At 38.1% G+C, this 14849-nt stretch overlaps 3 non-coding genes across 3 annotated transcripts; all 3 read left to right on the top strand.

The window, feature by feature from the left end:
- Positions 1-11012: 11012 nt before the first annotated feature.
- On the top strand, positions 11013-11086 carry TRNAT-AGU (transfer RNA threonine (anticodon AGU)). Its single transcript has one exon. It is a non-coding gene; the product is annotated as a tRNA-Thr (tRNA).
- Positions 11087-13047: 1961 nt separating this feature from the next.
- Positions 13048-13121, top strand: TRNAT-AGU (transfer RNA threonine (anticodon AGU)). The gene has a single exon. It is a non-coding gene; the product is annotated as a tRNA-Thr (tRNA).
- A 438-nt stretch (positions 13122-13559) lies between these two features.
- On the top strand, positions 13560-13632 carry TRNAT-CGU (transfer RNA threonine (anticodon CGU)). The gene has a single exon. It is a non-coding gene; the product is annotated as a tRNA-Thr (tRNA).
- Positions 13633-14849: the final 1217 nt, after the last annotated feature.

Genomic DNA, 14849 nt, shown 5'->3' with positions numbered 1-14849 from the left:
AACAGATCATCTTAAACCTAATAAAAACTGAAAGTGTTTTCAATATTATAGTAACAATACTGTGATTGCAAAATCAAAAAGTTATTTCAATGAGCAACAGGCAGATGAAATATAACCCTAGATTTGAGCAATATTGATGAATATATATAAAACACTTATTCATGAACTATTCAAAATATGGGATTGAGTTTAAAATGTGTTCTTTTTTAATACAACATAGCTATTCTTGTTTACAGATTAGGAATCCTTGCTTTTTTAACATTAGAATACATATTAAGACACTTTAACACAGGCACAGAATTTGATCACCAATACTAAATTAATGATCCCTTCTATATCCCTAAAGTAGGTGCTGTGGCTAAGTGGTTAAACCGCCTGTCTCGTAAACAGGGAATCCTGAGTTCAAATCTCAGCAGCACCTTATTTTTGGTCCTTACATGTAAAAATAATTTTCATTACCCAAATGTTTAAGACATTTTAAAAAGAAAAGTATTGTTCTGTGAACATTAGAAGGGGTCATCTTAAATTGAAAAACAAAAAAACGTGGTGTTGTGAAGATTTTCAAAGTAATGTTTTGAATGAAAAAGGGAAAAAAGCGTGACAAAGAGCAAAATAGAGATAAAAAATCATTCTAGAGTTGAATTCAAGTAATGCATTCTTAAAGAAGGCATGATTAAAACATTTATGAACAAGATAAGCAATATATCAATGAGGTGTTTATGAATAGGATCAGTATCCTCGTCTAAAGTAGTTGAGTAGAGCGTTTTCTGAACTGAGAAATGATTATGAAAGTGAAAAACTCTGGATTCTCTTGAACACCATATGGCAAACTGTTCCTTAAAGCATTTTCAAGAGGATGCTGTGGCTTAGCTGGTTAAAGCGCCTGTCTAGTAAACAGGAGATCCTAAGTTCAAATCTCAGCAGTGCCTTGCTTTCCTCATTCTTATATAAAAAACTATTTTCATTAAGTCGTCCTGCGATTCAATTCAATTAGAAAAGTCTGATTTATCTTTCGGTTGAACAGATCATCTTAAACCCAATAAAAACTGAAAGTGTTTTCAATATTATAGTAACAATACTGTGATTGCAAAATCAAAAAGGTATTTCAATGAGCAAGAAGCAGATGAAATATAACCCCAGATTTGAGCAATATTGATGAATATATGTAAAACACTTATTTATGAACTATTCAAAATATGGGATTGAGTTTAAAATGTGTTCTTTTGTAATACAACATAGCTATTCTTGTTTACAGATTAGGAATCCTTGCTTGTTTAACATTAGAATACATATTAAGACACTTTAACACAGGCACAGAATTTGATCACCAATACTAAATTAATGATCCCTTCTGTATCACTAAAATAGCTGCTGTGGCTAAGTGGTTAAAGCGCCTGTCTCATAAACAAGAAATCCTGCGTTCAAATCTCAGCAGCAACTTATTATTGGTCCTTACATGTAAAAATAATTTTCAGCACGCAAATGTTTAATACATTTTAAAAAGAAAAGTGTTGTTCTGTGAACATTAGAATGGGTCATCTTAAATTGAAAAACAAAAAAACGTGGTATTGTGAAGATTTTCAAAGTAATGCTTTGAATGAAAAAGGGAAAAAAGAGTGACAAAGAGCAAAATAGAGATAAAAAATCATTCTATAGTTGAATTCAAGTAATACATTCTTAAAGAAGGCATAATTAAAAAATTTATGAACAGGATAAGCAATATATCAATGAGGTGTTTATGAATAGGATCAGTATCCTCGTCTAAACTATTTGAGTAGTGCGTTTTCTGAACTGAGAAATGATTATGAAAGTGAAAAACTCAGGTTTCTCTTGAACACCATATGGCAAACTGTTCCTTAAAGCATTTTCAAGAGGGTGCTGTGGCTTATGTGGTAAATAATTTAATTACCGGAACTGAATTTGATACGGAATCTAGGAAACATAGCTCAGTAAAATAAGAGGCAGAATCCGTGGTATAAGAGGTTTCAGAATGGGCTTTATTCCAAATGGACGACTCGAGTCGTGGCCTCCATGTTCCGTCACCACGGGGGTTCAGGAAGTGAAGTACAATACTTTTTTGACAAGAAATTGCTTTTATAGAACATACATTACAATGAAACCAATGTAAGAGGCGTAACAATTGATAGCTAAGATAACAATTCACATGCGTAGCCGAAAATGGGCGTAATGAGGAGTAAAAAGAAACATTATTGGTTATGATGTCACATATAGGTGGATCTATAAGATAATACTTGGCAGAGATGCGCGCGCAGCAGCATGACGTGTAATTGACGTGTAACTAGGGGGTGAAGGGGACTTGACATTTAGCTCTACATGTGGAGACAAGAAGTCTGGGGGGTCATGTTGACGGTGGACGCACATGTGTTTGCGTCTTCAGAACTGGAACTGGAGGGAACATACATGTACTTGTAACATGTACATAGAACCGTTGGGGTCCAAGATAGGGGACATAACTGATCATAAAAATCCATATTTCCACATTCCCTCCTTGTCCCCTACTTGCCCATCAAGAGACATCAATCTTCATTAATCCATCGATCTGTTCATTGAGCATCATTTGTTCTTCTTTCTTCTTCCGGGATCTTGAGTGAAAACCTTGATGTGGAATACACGATGTGGCACACAGGCCGCAAATCGCTGGTCCACATTGCAGGCATAAGCAGCAACTGAATAGTATAAGAAGGCCAATACCTAGGAAGGATAGAACTCTCCATCCCCAGGCTGATATCACGCTCCAAAACCACCCGGACCAAGTCCAAGTGCCTGGATTCTGGTGTATCTGGCTCACAATCTTATGAAGGCGAGTTATAGCTTTATATACAGATGGCGAATTTTCTGGTATGAATACGCAGCAGCTTGATCCGATGACCCTACAAGCTCCGCCCCTATCAGCCAGGATGACGTCAAGGACAAGACGATTTTGAAGAACAACAATCCTCATCGCAGACTGCTCCTCTGTCAAGTTGCCTAGGGCGGCAATAGTTTCATTCACTACAGCTTCAAGAGTCCTAGTTAATCTACGGATTAGCTTACTATTTGTAACTGTACCTATATAGGGAAAGAGGCCTTTATTAAAATCTACATACTTTTCCCATGCCGTCTCAGTATAATCGACAATTGGGAGATCTCTCCGTTCTCTATTGTGTACTAAATGAATATTTCTGTGATAATCAGGAGGAGCTAGGAAAACAGGTGGCAAAAGGAATGCAATGTAACAGGTACCATCCCAATCTAGAGGCAGACGCATATATGCAGTCTGACCACATATGAAGTATGAATGGCGAGAAGCTCTAAATGAAGATTTGCCTTGATCACTGAATTCTACTATAGTAGTGCATTTACTATGGCCCATATGTATGGAACCATTCTTTCTTACACACAATTCACCCTTAGCTGGGAATACTGACATGGCGGGCAAAACTAGTTCAACTTCGGATTCGACATTCAGAATCATGAGTTTAAGTGTGAAATTACCTAATCCATATACTTCATTTTCTAGATCAGTTCCTGTTCTTTTGGGGCGACCCTCCTTGTCAGGGTAGCAGACTTTGAGTAAAACTAGGTTCAGGTTTCCCCATACCCAATTGTCTTGATAAACTGCTGTGTTTGAATCTATGGAATTGATTAAACTAAACCATGCTCCACAGGAGCCATTGTGTGTAAACGGATATGGAAAGAAAGGCAGAACTCCCTTATAATTCTGATAGGGAGGGAGTCGGCCACACACCCAACAATTAGTAGCATTACTAGTCTGATGGGAATGATGTAACATACTAATGAAAGTGTTATTGCGCAGCGCAAATCTATAGGACAATTCATGCGGGGGTAGGTCACTAAAAGAATGTTCATCAGTTACATTGAAAACATGTTTAGAAATAGGATAATATAAATGCAACAATATACTTGCAGTGATTATTATAAGACTCAAGAAAAACAAAATTAATAACGTCACTATACAATGGCTACGCAGTGATTTACAGTACGCATGTCGTTTCAGCATTTTTCGGGTTTTTCCTCGATTCAGGTCTAAGGGATACATGTCAGAGACAAATTCAACCGCTTCACCTTGGAGAGGACTTAAACAATCAAATTGTCCGACTGCCTAGACCTAAGTTTCGACTTGTATAGTTCCTGACTACTGGCCTCAGCCAAAGGTAGCTTTGAGTCAATGGGTGAAGACACACGAGGTGTGCTATTTACATCCGAAGGAAGTCCATGAAATTTCTTGATATGACTTGAATGTACCCATCCTTTTCTGCCCTCGATCTTCACGGCTGTCCTTGTAGTGAGCAGAACGAGTTGAGGCGTCTTCCACCTAGGCTCCAGCTGAGTCTTTCGGTCAAAGTTCCTCACTAGAACAAGATCCCCCGGAACTACGTCATGGGGTTTCACCTCAGTGTTGTCAGGAAAGGCTGCAGCTACCTGTGAACGACAAGATTGTAGTGCAGACATCAAGGAAGCCAGGTAATCTGTCAGCATATTACAGTCAACATCAGTTATTTTACGGGGTATAGGCGTCCCCCACATATTCGGTGGTCTTCCAAAGATCACCTCATAAGGGGATAGCCCTGTTCGGGAGTGTGCTACCATTCTCATGTAAAAGAGTGCAACTGGTAAGGCTACTACCCAATCAACACCTTTCTCCCTACATATTTTGGACAATCTGTTTTTCAAAGTTTGATTATGTCGTTCCACGAGACCTGCTGCCTTGGGGTGTCGGACACAATGAAACTTCAACTGATATCCTAGCAAGAGTGAAACATGTTTCATCAATTCGGATGAGAACGGCTGGCCGTTATCTGAATAGACAACACGTGGTAAACCGTACCGTGGGAAGAATTCTCGAACTAGCGGCTTGGCAGTAGTCGGGGCAGTGTAATCTGATACTGGGTATGCTTCGGTCCAACGGGAAAGAGCACAAACAACTACGAGAACATATTTGAATCCTCGACATCGTTCCATCTGGATATAATCCATCTGGAGGACTTCAAAAGGGTGATCAGGAGGCTGAAATCCACCCTGCTCTACGGGGATGCTTTTACCTGGGTTAAACTGACAACATATCATACAGGTACGGACCTTTTGCTTAGCTGCTGCTCGTAAATGTTTGTTGAACCAAATGTGTTGAATGCTGTCTAGCATAGCTTTCTCTCCTAGATGCGCCGGACTGTGAATTGTAGTTATGATAGCTTGGACCATAGAGTCAGGAAGAAACCATACAGATTTCTCCTTCGTCATCCATCCCTGGTCTGTTTGGATCCCTCCTAATTCAGTCCATTTCTTTATTTCGTCTGCTGTAGCATGTGTCTGTATGTCAATTATGTCAAGTGCGGGATCCTTAATCGTCATACAATGTGTTGGTGTCGGAACTATTGTCTTTGTCATGTCGGATGTGCGAGTCTGAGCAGTCTGTTTAGCTGTTCTGTCAGCTAAATCATTGCCTTGAGAAATGATATCAGTGACCTTCGTATGCGCTTTGCATTTCATAATCGATATAGCAGTGGGCAGATGGATTGCGTCTAACAGAGCATGAATGAGGGACCCGTGCTGAATGTGGGTGCCATGAGAAGTTAAATAACCTCTCTCTCGCCACAGCACACCGAAGTCATGTACAACTCCGAATGCATAACGTGAATCAGTATATATGTTAACTTTCTTATTTGTGGCTTGAATACAGGCTTGTGTCAGAGCAGTAAGCTCTGCTGCTTGGGCTGACAAGGTATTTATACAGTTTGTTTCAATGACTTCCGTATCTGTTGTGACTGCATACGCGGCCACTAAATCTCCTGCACTTGTTCTCATACATGATCCATCTACATACAACGTCAGGTCTGGATCTAACAATGGAATGTCTGTCAAGTCTTGTCTGGGTTTCGTCGTTATTGTAATAACTTCAACACAATCATGAGCTAGTGGGTCTGTTCCGATTACAGGTAAAAGTGTAGCAGGATTCAATGTATTACAGCGTCTGATTTCTATATGTGGCTGAAACAATGTTAATTCATACCCTGTAAGTCTTGCTATGGTCAAGTGTTGTGTTTGCGTTCGGTTCACAAGAACCTCTACTGCATGCGGTACTTGTACTGTCAACGGATGTCCTAACACTATGGCATCGCTTTGTCTGATTGCTAAAGCTGTTGCCGCCACTGATTTCAGGCACGCAGGCAAAGCCTGAGCTACGGGATCTAATGTACTAGAGAAATAGGCACATGGTTTGCGTGATCCTGCTTGTTCCTGAGTGAGTACTGACAAGGCAGTACCTTCACGTTCTGTAACAAAGAGTGTAAAATGTTTATGGTAACATGGTGTCGCTAAAACAGGTGCTTGACATAGAGCTTTCTTTAAGCTTTCAAAAGCTAGTGTATGTTCCTGAGTCCAAGGGAGGACAGTCGATGTGGCCGCCTCCTGTGTTGTCAACTGAATGAGTGGTTTTGCTAAAAATGCATATTGAGGGATCCACTGCCTACAGTATGAAGTGAGGCCTATAAAAGCCCGCACCTCCTTTTGTGTCTTGGGTATTGGCATGTTAACAATTAACTGAATGCGGTCGGGTGTAAGCTGCCTTCCCTCCTTGGACAGCGAGTGTCCAAGATAAACAACTCGCTGGACACAGAATTGCAGCTTAGAAGGGGATACCTTGTGCCCCTTTTCGGCTAGAAACTGTAAAACCGTCAGTGATGCTTTTTCACATTCAGGCTCGCTTCGGGCGGTGATCAGCAGATCATCGACATATTGAAGCAGTGCAGTGCTAACTGGCATGTGTATACTGTCAAGTTCTCGTTTCAGTGCTTGGCTATAGATGCTGGGGCTTTCTGTAAATCCTTGAGGTGCGCGTGTGAATTTAAAGCTTCGTCCATTTAAACTGAATCCGAACAGGTATTGGCTTTTCGGATCTATTGGGACGCTGAAAAAGGCATTCTTGAGATCAATTACTGTAAAGAATGTTGCTTGTGAATCAATGGCTGTCAGTAATGATGAGATATCGGGGACCACAGGAAATTGTGGCACAATGCATTTGTTTAATTCGCGCAGATCAATAACCAATCGATATACTGGCGGGGCCTTTGGATCAGTTCGTTTAAGAATCGGAATTATCGGGGAATTACATACATTGGAGTCAGTTTCTACAACCACTCCTTGGGCAATAAGCTCGTCAATAATTTTCAGTAAGGCCACTACAGCATCTGGTGGTAACTTGTATTGTCGCATTCGTGGTAGCACCACTCCTGCCTTTAATGTGACTCGATATGGTGTAATGTTCATGCAACCAACATCAGTAGGGCCTTGTGCCCATAAATGTGCGGGTAAAGTCTGCAATCGGTGATCCATGTCTCTGGACACATAGTGACCTTTGAAATCACGTAAAAACAATCTTACTCCTTCCGGAGAACAACATATAATAGCCCCTAGAGCTTTCAATGTCTTTATACCTAACAAGTTTTCTGGACATGATTTAGTAAGCAATAAATCTGTAGTTCGTGTCAAGGGACCAATCGTAAGTGGAAGGGGCTGTGATACTTCATTAACAATAGGTTTTCCTGAAAAACCAAGGGAAACATTTTGTGAGCCTGAGAGGGGTGCCCCTGGGACTTCACTACGTTTTATTGTTGTTCGACTTGCCCCTGTATCAAGTAAAAATTTTCTGTCTTGACCTAATAATTCACTGTGCACATAAGGTCCTTCTTGATCTACAGGGATCTCAATAAGGGGTAAGTCAACTTCCCTCTCTAGGCTTGTTCATGCTTTTACTCGTGTACCCTCTTCAATCAACAGATTTTCTCGGACTTTATTTGCACTTTCTTTACTTCTCTCTTCCTGTCTTAGTGCTTTTTCGGTACGTCTATGCGATTCTTTACGCCATAACTCAACAGCGTCTTTCTGTGACTGTCTAGCTTTCCTTTTCCATAACTCTTCTTCTACTTTCATAATGCATTCTGCATCCCAGGTCCCAGCTACGGGCCACCTCTGACTTTCTGGTAATTCTTTGGTGTAGTCTACCCATAAATCAAGAAATAATATGGCGTCTAAGCCATGTTTGTGATACATGAAGTGCCCTGGAGTGTCCCTAGGAGGAATAGGAACAGCTTCTTCGAGTACCCCTTTCCTAGTTGTGATCTGTCTTAATTTCGAAAAGAGCGGCATATTGACAACTGATCTGATACTTAATCTTGAACACACTTAATACAAAAAGCACAATAATGAACAATCATTCATACCACAATATGCAGGACGTTTTTAACACCTTAAACATGTAACATTTAAATGAAACAACAATGATGATCGTCTGCAAAACTAATCACCAAGCATAATTCTCGACAATAACTAGATACTTCGGAATACTTGATATACTGCTAAACAGTACATATACACTGCTGAAACAGTGCAGACCGGATTTGTGTACCCAAATCCGTCTTGACCGGCACAACCTATGTGCACGTCAGAACGCCTCCCCAGCAATGGTACTCACCGGGTAGCTCGGAACGGAAGGCCTCGGAACGGAACTGAACTGGACTCGACTCGACAACTTCGGAAACTGCGGACATCGGACCCTCTGGACGTCGAGACTTCGAGATCTGGTGGGCCTCTGTATACCTCGGATCTTGCTCTCTCAGCTAGGCTCTGGTCGGGATACTTCGCACTTCTCACCGCCTCGTCTGGGTTGATCGCAGCCTCAGTCGCCCCCGCTTGACCGGAGGGAGATACAGGAAATCCTGCTGGTACGCGTTATTGTCCGTCCAGCTGTGGCAGGAGACCGGGCCTGCAACGCACCACCGGCGCGTGAGATGAGAAAGTGTCCCTGTTCGGGAGCCAATCATGTGGTAAATAATTTAATTACCGGAACTGAATTTGATACGGAATCTAGGAAACATAGCTCAGTAAAATAAGAGGCAGAATCCGTGGTATAAGAGGTTTCAGAATGGGCTTTATTCCAAATGGACGACTCGAGTCGTGGCCTCCATGTTCCGTCACCACGGGGGTTCAGGAAGTGAAGTACAATACTTTTTTGACAAGAAATTGCTTTTATAGAACATACATTACAATGAAACCAATGTAAGAGGCGTAACAATTGATAGCTAAGATAACAATTCACATGCGTAGCCGAAAATGGGCGTAATGAGGAGTAAAAAGAAACATTATTGGTTATGATGTCACATATAGGTGGATCTATAAGATAATACTTGGCAGAGATGCGCGCGCAGCAGCATGACGTGTAATTGACGTGTAACTAGGGGGTGAAGGGGACTTGACATTTAGCTCTACATGTGGAGACAAGAAGTCTGGGGGGTCAAGTCAACCTAATCCCAAATCATATCTAACATCCTATGTTTAGAGAACTATGTTATCCACAAAGGAAGGACTCTTGGACAAAATCTATTCTATACTGACTGTGTGTGCGTGCACAAGCGTCTAAGTGTCTATATGAGATGCAGGGGGCAGAAACCTTTCCATGGTAACAGGGCTATGAATTACTTGCATGAAGACAGAGAGGCTAGGCCCTTTGCTCAGTAGCTGAAGGAAATGTTTACCTAAACTACTATACAGGAATGCATCGGCTGAGGAGCGAAGCAGATAACTCGAAGGTGAAATACAGTTTTTGGCAGGCAGGCAAACCGGCCGAGGCAGGCACCGTTAGCCGCACAGGGAGTAGGACAAAGTTCATGGATACAGATGCGAGCTCGAGCTGAAGCTGTCAGAGGCAGAGAGCAGGGAAAGGCTTGATGGCAGAATCAGGGCCTACTCGCCTGAACTGCAAAATGGAGTAACTGAGCCATATAAAGTCGGTGGCCTTTCGTACTTAGGAATCGAATATCCAGCCCATTCATGGCGGATCTAACAGAGGACATGTTGACGGTGGACGCACATGTGTTTGCGTCTTCAGAACTGGAACTGGAGGGAACATACATGTACTTGTAACATGTACATAGAACCGTTGGGGTCCAAGATAGGGGACATAACTGATCATAAAAATCCATATTTCCACACTTAGATGGTTATAGCGCCTGTCTAGTAAACAGGAGATCCTGAGTTCAAATCTCAGCAGTGCCTTGCTTTCCTCATTCTTATATAAAAACTATTTTCATTAAGTCGTCCTGCGATTCAATTCAATTAGAAAAGACTGATTTATATTTCGGTTGAACAGATCATCTTAAACCTAATAAAAACTGAAAGTGTTTTCAATATTATAGTAACAATACTGTGATTGCAAAAATCAAAAAGGTATTTCAATGAGCAAGAGGCAGATGAAATATAACCCTAGATTTGAGCAATATTGATGAATATATGTAAAACACTTATTTATGAACTATTCAACATATGGGATTGAGTTTAAAATGTGTTCTTTTTTAATACAACATAGCTATTCTTGTTTACAGATTAGGAATCCTTGCTTGTTTAACATTAGAATACTTATTAAGACACTTTAACACAAGCACAGAATTTGATCACCAATACTAAATTAATGATCCCTTCTGAATCCCTAAAATAGGTGCTGTGGCTAAGTGGTTAAAGCACATGTCTCGTAACCAGAAAACCTGAGTTCAAATCTCAACAGCACCTTATTATTGGTCCTTACATGTAAAAATAATTTTCATCATGCAAATGTTTAATACATTTTAAAAAGAAAAGTGTTGTTCTGTGAACATTAGAATGGGTCATCTTAAATTGAAAAACAAAAAAACGTGGTAATGTGAAGATTTTCAAAGTAATGCTTTGAATGAAAAAGGGAAAAAAGAGTGACAAAGAGCAAAATAGAGATAAAAAATCATTCTAGAGTTGAAATCAAGTAATGCATTCTTAAAGAAGGCATAATTAAAACATTTATGAACAGGATAAGCAATATATCAATGAGGTGTTTATCAATAGGATCAGTATCCTCGTCTAAAGTAGTTGAGTAGAGCGTTTTCTGAACTGAAAAATGATTATGAAAGTGAAAAACTCAGGATTCTCTTGAACACCATATGGCAAACTGTTCCTTAAAGCATTTTCAAGAGGGTGCTGTGGCTTAGCTGGTTAAAGTGCCTGTCTAGTAAACAGGAGATCCTGAGTTCAAATCTCAGCAGTGCCTTGCTTTCCTCATTCTTAAATAAAAAACTATTTTCATTAATTCGTCCTGCGATTCAATTAAATTAGAAAAGTCTGATTTATCTTTCGGTTGAACAGATCATCTTAAACCTAATAAAAACTGAAAGTGTTTTCAATATTATAGTAACAATACTGTGATTGCAAAATCAAAAAGGTATTTCAATGAGCAAGAGGCAGATGAAATATAACCCTAGATTTGAGCAATATTGATGAATATATGTAAAACACTTATTTATGAACTATTCAAAATATGGGATTGATTTCAAAATGTGTTCTTTTTTAATACAACATAGCTATTCTTGTTTACAGATTAGGAATCCTTGCTTGTTTAACATTAGAATACATATTAAGACACTTTAACACAGGCACAGAATTTGATCACCAATCCTAAATTAATGATCCATTCTATATCACTAAAGTAGGTGCTGTGACTAAGTGGTTAAAGCGCCTGTCTCGTAAACAGGAAATCCTGATTTCAAATCTCAGCAGCACCTTATTATTGGTCCTTACATGTAAAAATAATTTTCATCACGCAAATGTTTAATACATTTTAAAAAGAAAAGTGTTGTTCTGTGAACATTAGAATGGGTCATCTTAAATTGAAAAACAAAAAAACGTGGTATTGTGAAGACAAAGTAATGCTTTGAATGAAAAAGGGAAAAAAGAGTGACAAAGAGCAAAATAGAGATAAAAAATCATTCTAGAGCTGAATTCAAGTAATGCATTCTTAAAGAAGGCATGATTAAAACATTTATGAACAAGATAAGCAATATATCAATGAGGTATTTATGAATAGGATCAGTATCCTCATCTAAAGTAGTTGAGTAGAGCGTTTTCTGAACTGAGAAATGATTATGAAAGTGAAAAACTCAGGATTCTCTTGAACACCATATGGCAAACTGTTCCTTAGAGCATTTTAAAGAGGGTGTTGTGACTTAGCTGGTTAAAGCGCCTGTCTAGTAAACAGGAGATCCTGAGTTCAAATTTCAGCAGTGCCTTGCTTTCCTCATTCTTAAATAAAAAACTATTTTCATTAATTCGTCCTGCGATTCAATTAAATTAGAAAAGTCTGATTTATATTTCGGTTGAACAGATCATCTTAAACCTAATAAAAACTGAAAGTGTTTTCAATATTATAGTAACAATACTGTGATTGCAAAAATCAAAAAGGTATTTCAATGAGCAAGAGGCAGATGAAATATAACCCTAGATTTGAGCAATATTGATGAATATATGTAAAACACTTATTTATGAACTATTCAACATATGGGATTGAGTTTAAAATGTGTTCTTTTTTAATACAACATAGCTATTCTTGTTTACAGATTAGGAATCCTTGCTTGTTTAACATTAGAATACTTATTAAGACACTTTAACACAGGCACAGAATTTGATCACCAATACTAAATTAATGATCCCTTCTGTATCACTAAAATAGGTGCTGTGGCTAAGTGGTTAAAGCGCATGTCTCGTAACCAGGAAATCCTGAGTTCAAATCTCAGCAGCACCTTATTATTGGTCCTTACATGTAAAAATATTTTTCATCATGCAAATGTTTAATACATTTTAAAAAGAAAAGTGTTGTTCTGTGAACATTAGAATGGGTCATCTTAAATTGAAAAACTAACAAACGTGGTATTGTGAAGATTTTCAAAGTAATGCTTTGAATGAAAAAGGGAAAAAAGAGTGACAAAGAGCAAAATAGAGATAAAAAATCATTCTAGAGTTGAATTCAAGTAATGCATTCTTAAAGAAGGCATGATTAAAACATTTATGAACAAGATAAGCAATATATCAATGAGGTGTTTATCAATAGGATCAGTATCCTCATCTAAAGTAGTTGAGTCGAGCGTTTTCTGAACTGAGAAATGATTATGAAAGTGAAAAACTCAGGATTCTCTTGAACACCATATGGCAAACTGTTCCTTAGAGCATTTTCAAGAGGGTGTTGTGGCTTAGCTGGTTAAAGCGCCTGTCTAGTAAACAGGAGATCCTGAGTTCAAATCTCAGCAGTGCCTTGCTTTCCTCATTCTTAACTAAAAAACTATTTTCATTAAGTCGTCCTGCGATTCAATTCAATTAGCAAAGTCTGATTTATCTTTCGGTTGAACAAATCATCTTAAACCTAATAAAAACTGAAAGTGTTTTCAATATTATAGTAACAATACTGTGATTGCAAAATCAAAAAGGTATTTCAATGAGCAAGAGGCAGATGAAATATAACCCTAGATTTGAGCAATATTGATGAATATATGTAAAACACTTATTTATGAACTATTCAAAATATGGGATTGATTTCAAAATGTGTTCTTTTTTAATACAACATAGCTATTCTTGTTTACAGATTAGGAATCCTTGCTTGTTTAACATTAGAATACATATTAAGACACTTTAACACAGGCACAGAATTTGATCACCAATCCTAAATTAATGATCCATTCTATATCACTAAAGTAGGTGCTGTGGCTAAGTGGTTAAAGCGCCTGTCTCGTAAACAGGAAATCCTGATTTCAAATCTCAGCAGCACCTTATTATTGGTCCTTACATGTAAAAATAATTTTCATCACGCAAATGTTTAATACATTTTAAAAAGAAAAGTGTTGTTCTGTGAACATTAGAATGGGTCATCTTAAATTGAAAAACAAAAAAACGTGGTATTGTGAAGACAAAGTAATGCTTTGAATGAAAAAGGGAAAAAAGAGTGACAAAGAGCAAAATAGAGATAAAAAATCATTCTAGAGCTGAATTCAAGTAATGCATTCTTAAAGAAGGCATGATTAAAACATTTATGAACAAGATAAGCAATATATCAATGAGGTATTTATGAATAGGATCAGTATCCTCATCTAAAGTAGTTGAGTAGAGCGTTTTCTGAACTGAGAAATGATTATGAAAGTGAAAAACTCAGGATTCTCTTGAACACCATATGGCAAACTGTTCCTTAGAGCATTTTAAAGAGGGTGTTGTGACTTAGCTGGTTAAAGCCCCTGTCTAGTAAACAGGAGATCCTGAGTTCAAATTTCAGCAGTGCCTTGCTTTCCTCATTCTTAAATAAAAAACTATTTTCATTAATTCGTCCTGCGATTCAATTAAATTAGAAAAGTCTGATATATATTTCGGTTGAACAGATCATCTTAAACCTAATAAAAACTGAAAGTGTTTTCAATATTATAGTAACAATACTGTGATTGCAAAAATCAAAAAGGTATTTCAATGAGCAAGAGGCAGATGAAATATAACCCTAGATTTGAGCAATATTGATGAATATATGTAAAACACTTATTTATGAACTATTCAACATATGGGATTGAGTTTAAAATGTGTTCTTTTTTAATACAACATAGCTATTCTTGTTTACAGATTAGGAATCCTTGCTTGTTTAACATTAGAATACTTATTAAGACACTTTAACACAGGCACAGAATTTGATCACCAATACTAAATTAATGATCCCTTCTGTATCACTAAAATAGGTGCTGTGGCTAAGTGGTTAAAGCGCATGTCTCGTAACCAGGAAATCCTGAGTTCAAATCTCAGCAGCACCTTATTATTGGTCCTTACATGTAAAAATATTTTTCATCATGCAAATGTTTAATACATTTTAAAAAGAAAAGTGTTGTTCTGTGAACATTAGAATGGGTCATCTTAAATTGAAAAACTAACAAACGTGGTATTGTGAAGATTTTCAAAGTAATGCTTTGAATGAAAAAGGGAAAAAAGAGTGACAAAGAGCAAAATAGAGATAA

This window comes from Triturus cristatus, chromosome 8 (assembly GCF_964204655.1).
Source record: "Triturus cristatus chromosome 8, aTriCri1.1, whole genome shotgun sequence".
Classification (NCBI taxonomy): Eukaryota; Metazoa; Chordata; class Amphibia; order Caudata; family Salamandridae; genus Triturus; species Triturus cristatus.
This window is presented reverse-complemented; position numbering and strand designations above follow the sequence as displayed.